Source organism: Botryllus schlosseri, chromosome 4 (genome assembly GCF_051294905.1).
Source record: "Botryllus schlosseri isolate E-star chromosome 4, Bs_hap1, whole genome shotgun sequence".
Taxonomy (NCBI): domain Eukaryota; kingdom Metazoa; phylum Chordata; class Ascidiacea; order Stolidobranchia; family Styelidae; genus Botryllus; species Botryllus schlosseri.
The window spans coordinates 25,428,230-25,435,045 of record NC_137239.1 but is presented as its reverse complement, the minus strand read 5'-3'; positions in this window follow the sequence as shown (position 1 = coordinate 25,435,045).

Below are 6,816 nucleotides of genomic sequence, written 5' to 3'. Positions count from 1 at the left end.
CCCAATGGGCACAGAGGGCGATAAGGGGGCGCTGAATAAAAATGACTTCACCGTAGATAATGTGGTAGTAGGGCATATCCTTAATGAGTATTGAGAACAAATTAACATTCCACAAAACGTGTCAAATCCCGAAATGTTTGGTCGCGATCCGCGACTATGTTTGCTACATATGTTTTCCTAAATGTAGTGGGATATTATAATTCTTATAAAACGAATTACGCGTACTTTTTAATCGCCAATTTACCGTTATTTAAAACATTGCCATCACGTTTGCTGGGGTTATTTTCAACAAAATGTTTCGAATCAGGTATTATATCCCGCAGCGCACAGCGTGTGAGAATCGTAGAATGAGGCACTGTATATCACGTTTGATTGAGAGTGAGAGCCCCTTGTACATAAAATAAGTTTTGAAGCTTTGTGCACGAAATGAATAACGAAATATACTTGTATTTGAGAACTACAAAATTAAATCGTCAGAATATCTCTTTGAACATCTTATCATAAAGGATGATACTATCTGGTGTTGTGGTTCACAACCTCACATGAACGTTGTATAATATGAGTTGCTATGTTTGGAATACATTCATGTTAAAATAGATAACTGGGTACAGTACTCAATTCAATGTGAGCAGATATATGCATCCCATTCTGAGTTGACTTACTTATAGTTACACAAAGCACTAAGACAAAATCCAATACCATTAATTTCCCCATATTGCCAATCGCCGATGTGAATTCGGGAGGGTTCGAACCACTAGGTATGAGAACGTACGCGATTGTTGTTATAACAACCTTGATTTGACCCTGAACACACACACAGTTGTTATATGGTTTATTATAGTCGAATGGTCCTCGAGCTTGATTAAAGAGCGAAATATTTCCAATACCAAAGTTCCAAAAACACCGACTAACTTTGACCTCTTACTAAGACCGAAACTGCTGCAACTCAAACCCGCAATCGGTTAGCTCAAAGGGTGCATTAAATTATTTCGGTGAATGAACATAAATTAAACATCATGTTTTGACGACTCCTTCACGTAAGAATACGCATAATTATGGAAAATAGAAATAGGCATTTGGGCGGTGGCCATTACCACGCCACGATGCACGAAGACATATGAAGTTCCGGTGAATATGGAACTCCGAGAAGTGTGTCAAAAAGATCGTCAGCGAGAAAACCTTGTAGATAGCCGAAGAGGATTGCCCTTATGTTGAGCGTAAACATCGATGTATATAAGTATAATTGTCCATAGATACTTGAATCGCTCGTGTCGAATTATCATGTCGTCGCAATCTGCACCTCCACAGGACAAATAACATCCATCAGAAAATATTATTTGCCAGTGACACAGTACCAATTTGAATCGTGTGCTTACTTTAGTTCATTACGTTTATGCGTTTCAATATCTTTTGACTATATAGCGGACAAGAGGTAACAAAATAACATGTAACGATTTAATTGTATTAACGGGCACACCCGAATATGTTCAATTATTAATTACGTGGCGTTCCTTTTCCATTGCAACAGCTCACTCAGCGCTACTGGCAAATCTGATTACGTGGGCTGAGAGAATAAAAAGTTTATAGTGACATATATATGCAATTACAACCTATTTCATTCATGCATTATAGAAAATATTGGCTCCTAGGGCGATCAGGCCACATAAACGTTGCTGACCATCGAAATCACGCGAAGGGGTTCTTGGGGGGGGGGAAAGCCTTCATGAGTCTGGTTTATAACGCAATGGGTGCTCAAGACAATCGCTTTATAGGGGGCTGACGAAGTGCTGTAACGGCCCTCGCTCTCATCCATAGTCTTAATTAAAGTCCTTACAATATGAGGTGGGGGCGCCGGAGCACGATAATTTTTGAAAGGGGGCGCTGGAAGAAAAAAGGTTAAGAACCACTGATGTAAACAATTGATTGGTTTGCTAAGCACACTTCGCCGAGTTCCAGCATGTAGCGTCTTTCGTTCTTGCTATTGCGTTATAGCGGGCAAAACTCACGGCAGACTGCCACTAAATATTCACAAACTAAGAGCTAAATATTCCGAGCAAACTTTCTAGCCAATAAATTATGAAATTTGCAAGGTGCATGTACACTTTGTACAGAACTGAATATTTTGTCATGCCTGCCAGCGCCACGCGGAGAGTGGCCCGAAGTTGAAATTTAAGGAATTTCAACAAGAGACGGTATAATGGCTTGTAAAATTGTAATACACGAAAAAGGTTCACAGTGCAGAACCAATCAATGTTCGTTTGTGAACGTAAACCTCTAAATTTCTGAGACTCATACACATAACGCGAACGTGAACGCTCAGAAGGTTGGAATCAGGCCCACGACGCCCCTTCTGTGAGCGCACAGCAAGAGAGGATAATATTTAATTTCCCAACCGCAACGAAAGCTGAATGCGAATGTGAACCTATGGCGCCACGTGACGTCATATTGTAATTCCAACCCTACATTTATGTGAAATGATGTCTAAGATACCTAGCGACGACCCAGGCCACATTATGCCACACACAAAGCTGGATAAATGCTGACTTTTTTAAAGTCACAAACTGCGTACATTGGAGCAATCAAATGCTTTAATAATCTCATACATTCAATATTTTCGGTGGGCTTAGCCAATAATTTCGATTGGGACTTACAAGGGAATTGAAGCTTGCGCACAAGGGAATTGAAGCTTACGCATACGCATTTAACGGTCTGGGCTAGACAACACCATGTACTCCGCGTCCATGGCTACATCGATATTGAGCAGGATGTAAAATGAGTTACACACTTGCTACCGATATTTGCCCCATACACAAGTTATACAGTAGCCAGCAACCGAATCGAACGGAGTTTGAATTTATGATACAATAAACATATCAACTCCAGATCGATCCCGTACGCCAGCAATATTTTTTACATTACACAACGATGTATTCTTTACCTCAAATTCATTGAATTGTTGAATAAGCATCATTTGCTGACAACCTACATATAGTCTGTTTCGTTTTTTATGTTCTGTAATTGCGGATCAAGCTCACAGCAGAGAGTCATTTAACATTCACAAACGGAAAGCTGATTATTACGAGCAAACTTCGGTAACAAAGCAAGTAGAGTTTTAGAGATTGGCAAGGTGGATGCTGGTATAGTGTTTTTTTTTTATGCTGCTAGCGTCCTGCGCATGCAGAGTGGTCTGCACTTGAAATGCAAAGAATTTCAACCAAAGATGCTATAAGGACGTGAAAAAATTCAATATATGAAAAAGGTTCACAGTGACAGTACATAACCTACCAAAGTTCGTTTGTGACGTTCGTGACTGACTTTACGAGTCACACAGATAACGCGAACGTGAATCTCAACTTTGCACCATCCCTAGCTAACAGGATTTTTATCTGTTCCGAATACATTGCAAACCGGTGACCAATTCCACCAATGTTTCTCGCAATAACTTTAAATATATATCTAGGCTTGGCTATTTTGAAATTTAGAGAGCACAATACAGGTGGCCTCGAAACAAAGTAAATGCTCACCTTCTCGAATCCAGCGGTATGTGCTTTCAGGATATGATGATGAGTTGCACGTAAGCAAGACACTGTTGCCCGAACGACCCGCTAGCTGCGCGGTAACATTAACATGACTTGGAGAATCTATAATAAAATGAAGAATGGCCACGCACCACTCATTTGTTTTGCAGATCTACTTCGATATGTGTGGTAACCAATGTTCCCTCTAAGCTGCTTTTAAAGTCTGCGGGCACAGAAAATGTGTAGCGCGCACAAAAAGCCGAATTGATTACTTTTTAGTCGTTACGCACTGATGTCCAAGGGACCGCGCAGTGAGTTGGTAGGGTTACTATATTTGAAAATCTGAAAAGAGGACACTTTTTCAGAATTTTCAGACTTGTAAAACCGGAGGAGAATTCTCAAAATTCTCAAATTCCTACAAATTGTCAGGTGGTTGACTAAAAAAAAGGTCAACTTTATCGCCCAGTGCCCAATATATAGTATTTTCCTTCACATTATAAAGTGGTTGACTAAAAAATGGTCATCTCTCAATTGAATCTCATATATTCCTCACATAGTAAATCCTGGGTCAACTATTATGCAAGATATGAAATGAGTAATGACACATGGCCTCGAAGCAGCATCGATACTAATACAACAACGACGAATTACTTAATATGGAAGGATTGTGATTGGCAGTGCAGTGACATGTTGCGAAAGTCGGGAGCAAATTTGCGCCAAGCTCTATATTCACCAGATAGGGAATTGAATAGTCGATTTCACCCTATCCGAGTAGTAAGGCCGTTAGCGTGAAGTCCTTGTGTTTCAAACCAATTCTTATTAGTTGCTCTATTTCGCGCGCGACATAACGATAAAGTACCAAACTAAAAATCCTTCTCTGAAATCGGGTCGTTATAGATTGACTATAGGCTTACTTACGCGGAATTCTAGATATGAAGAACTGAAGGTACATGTATCCATCAACTTTGGCGACACAAACAGCCCGCAAAGAACCCGCATGTGGCTTCATGAAATGTTGAGGTACAAGCAGATCCGTGAATACGGCATCTTTGCCAGAAATCAGGGTGCGAGCGCTTTTTCCAGGAAGTTTCTAAATTAAATATTAGCAGCATCGTCGTGATTGTGCCGGCGACTTTGGTAATTGAAGTAACGATGAATACTTTCATAAATTAGCATTTGCCAAATGATATTAGTATGTAGGGACTTATACGTAAACTTGTAAAAAAATAATGTACTTTATGTCTATGCGGATTAATGAAAGGAACGACGACCCTAGTTTGAAAGCCCCTGCTATATCACATCAGATCTGCAGACAACAACAAAAACAAATCAAAATGTTCTTAGTGACGATGTGCAGCAAAGATCAATCTTGTGGCGATGCCTTGCCTAAATACAAACAATTTGATCCGTTTCGGTATATACGTGAAAAGACGAAAGGGTACAGCGGCACGGACTAGCGAGAACCAACTTGACCACCGAACGTCCAAAAGACATCATAGGTTTGTTCCGGGTGGACCCCAATCACACACGTGGCCAGATACGCCACGCCCTGTTTTCCAACCGGTTGCGGCTTGTGAGTGGTAATGTAAAAATCTGCCAAGAAAACGCGGAGTGTAATATTCAAATACATGAGCGAGGTATTTCGGTTCCCGATAACAAGTCGCCTATCCACTGAAATTTTAAATACTATACCATACTATAACATAACAATTGCTCATACAATCATCGTAATCAACCTTTCTCTTTCAATGGAATAGTATATTCATGTATGAATGAACCCGATGATTTCGGGCTGACACTCGTCAGGGGCCTAATCGCCACTTGAAAGAACGAAAGAACATTGTATATCAGCAATCGTATATATGATAAATGATATACAATATTCTTTCCAATTCCTACTATAGTTACTGACGTTCACCCCTGACGGGTGTCAGCCGAAATCATTCGGGTTCATTTCAATATGAATTTACTATTCAATTGCATATTTAAGATCTGGACCTCCAAGAAGCTTTCTCTTTCGATAAATCAGGTGGCCTAAGTCATACCCGAAAATTTTGACGTTGACGTCCACGCCCAGTCTCTATTAATTTTTCAAGCTTTGTGGTGCATGCATAAATATATGACACCGATGAGAAAATGCTTAGCGGCTAGTGGGTACTTTGATAAATGCGCATCGTCAGATGTTATATTATAATATACATTATATAAACCAAGAAATCGCAAAATTGCTGGACCCCACTGGGTACGAAACAAATATCATATCATTTAGAAAGAGTGAGCAACTGAGCATACTTTTGCATTTTGTGGTCTTATGGAGTGAGGACAAGGTGTTTCACATCGTGTGAATATCGAACTCAACGGGAAGCGTTCAATTAGGCGATAAGCAGGGTTGTAACCAAGTCACAAGGCTCCGAGTCACAAGTCAACCTTACTTTTATAGTTTTGACTCGAGTCAAGTCGAGTCATTTTCAACTCACCACCGAGTCAAGTCCGAGTCCAAGTCAGCAAGCAGAGGGTCGAGTCCGAGTCATGGTATTATGACTCGAGTCGAGTCCAAGTCATTGTGTTGACTGCCCAGTTTCCAGTCGAAGTATTGTTAACCCCACTTTTTATAACTCTGTTTGGTGATATCGAATCGTTCGCATATAAAATATACTAATTTTCCTCATTTTTAGCAGTTTCTGGCCGCATTTTCAATTACCAGTACTAATAGACGAAATCCCAATAGTGTGATTACTTTACTATTCCTCGAAATTACAATGAAATGTCGGTCTCGACCGTCTGAGTATCGAGTCATATAACTTGGTTCGCATAATCCAAGTCGAGTCAATACACAAATTGACTCGAGTCGAGTCGAGTCGTTTCCGTCTTTTGAGAAAATGACTCGAGTCATCTAAAAATCGTGACTCGAGTCGGACTCGAGTCGAGTCATGACTCGAGTCATTACAACCCTGGGGATCAGTGATGTAGCCTACAACGGGTCGGTAATTTTTCAGTCAATCCTCATCCTCAATACGTTTTGCGAAATGCATCACGGTAGCGCATATTGCTTTTCAAGAGCGCAATTGGCCGTGCAATGATGTACTTCCCCAAGTATACAAGGACTCTCTGTGATCCACTTATTCGATGTACAAATGATCTAACCTGTCACGACCAAAGACGTTTCTTTTTCCATATGCCAATGTTCGTACTTGGTGGTGCACTTGTACCGCCCACTGTCTGACAGTTTCAGATCGGATATCCGTAGGCTTGTCGAGAAAGATCTTATCCGCCCCTTTAACGATTTTTGGAGCCATCT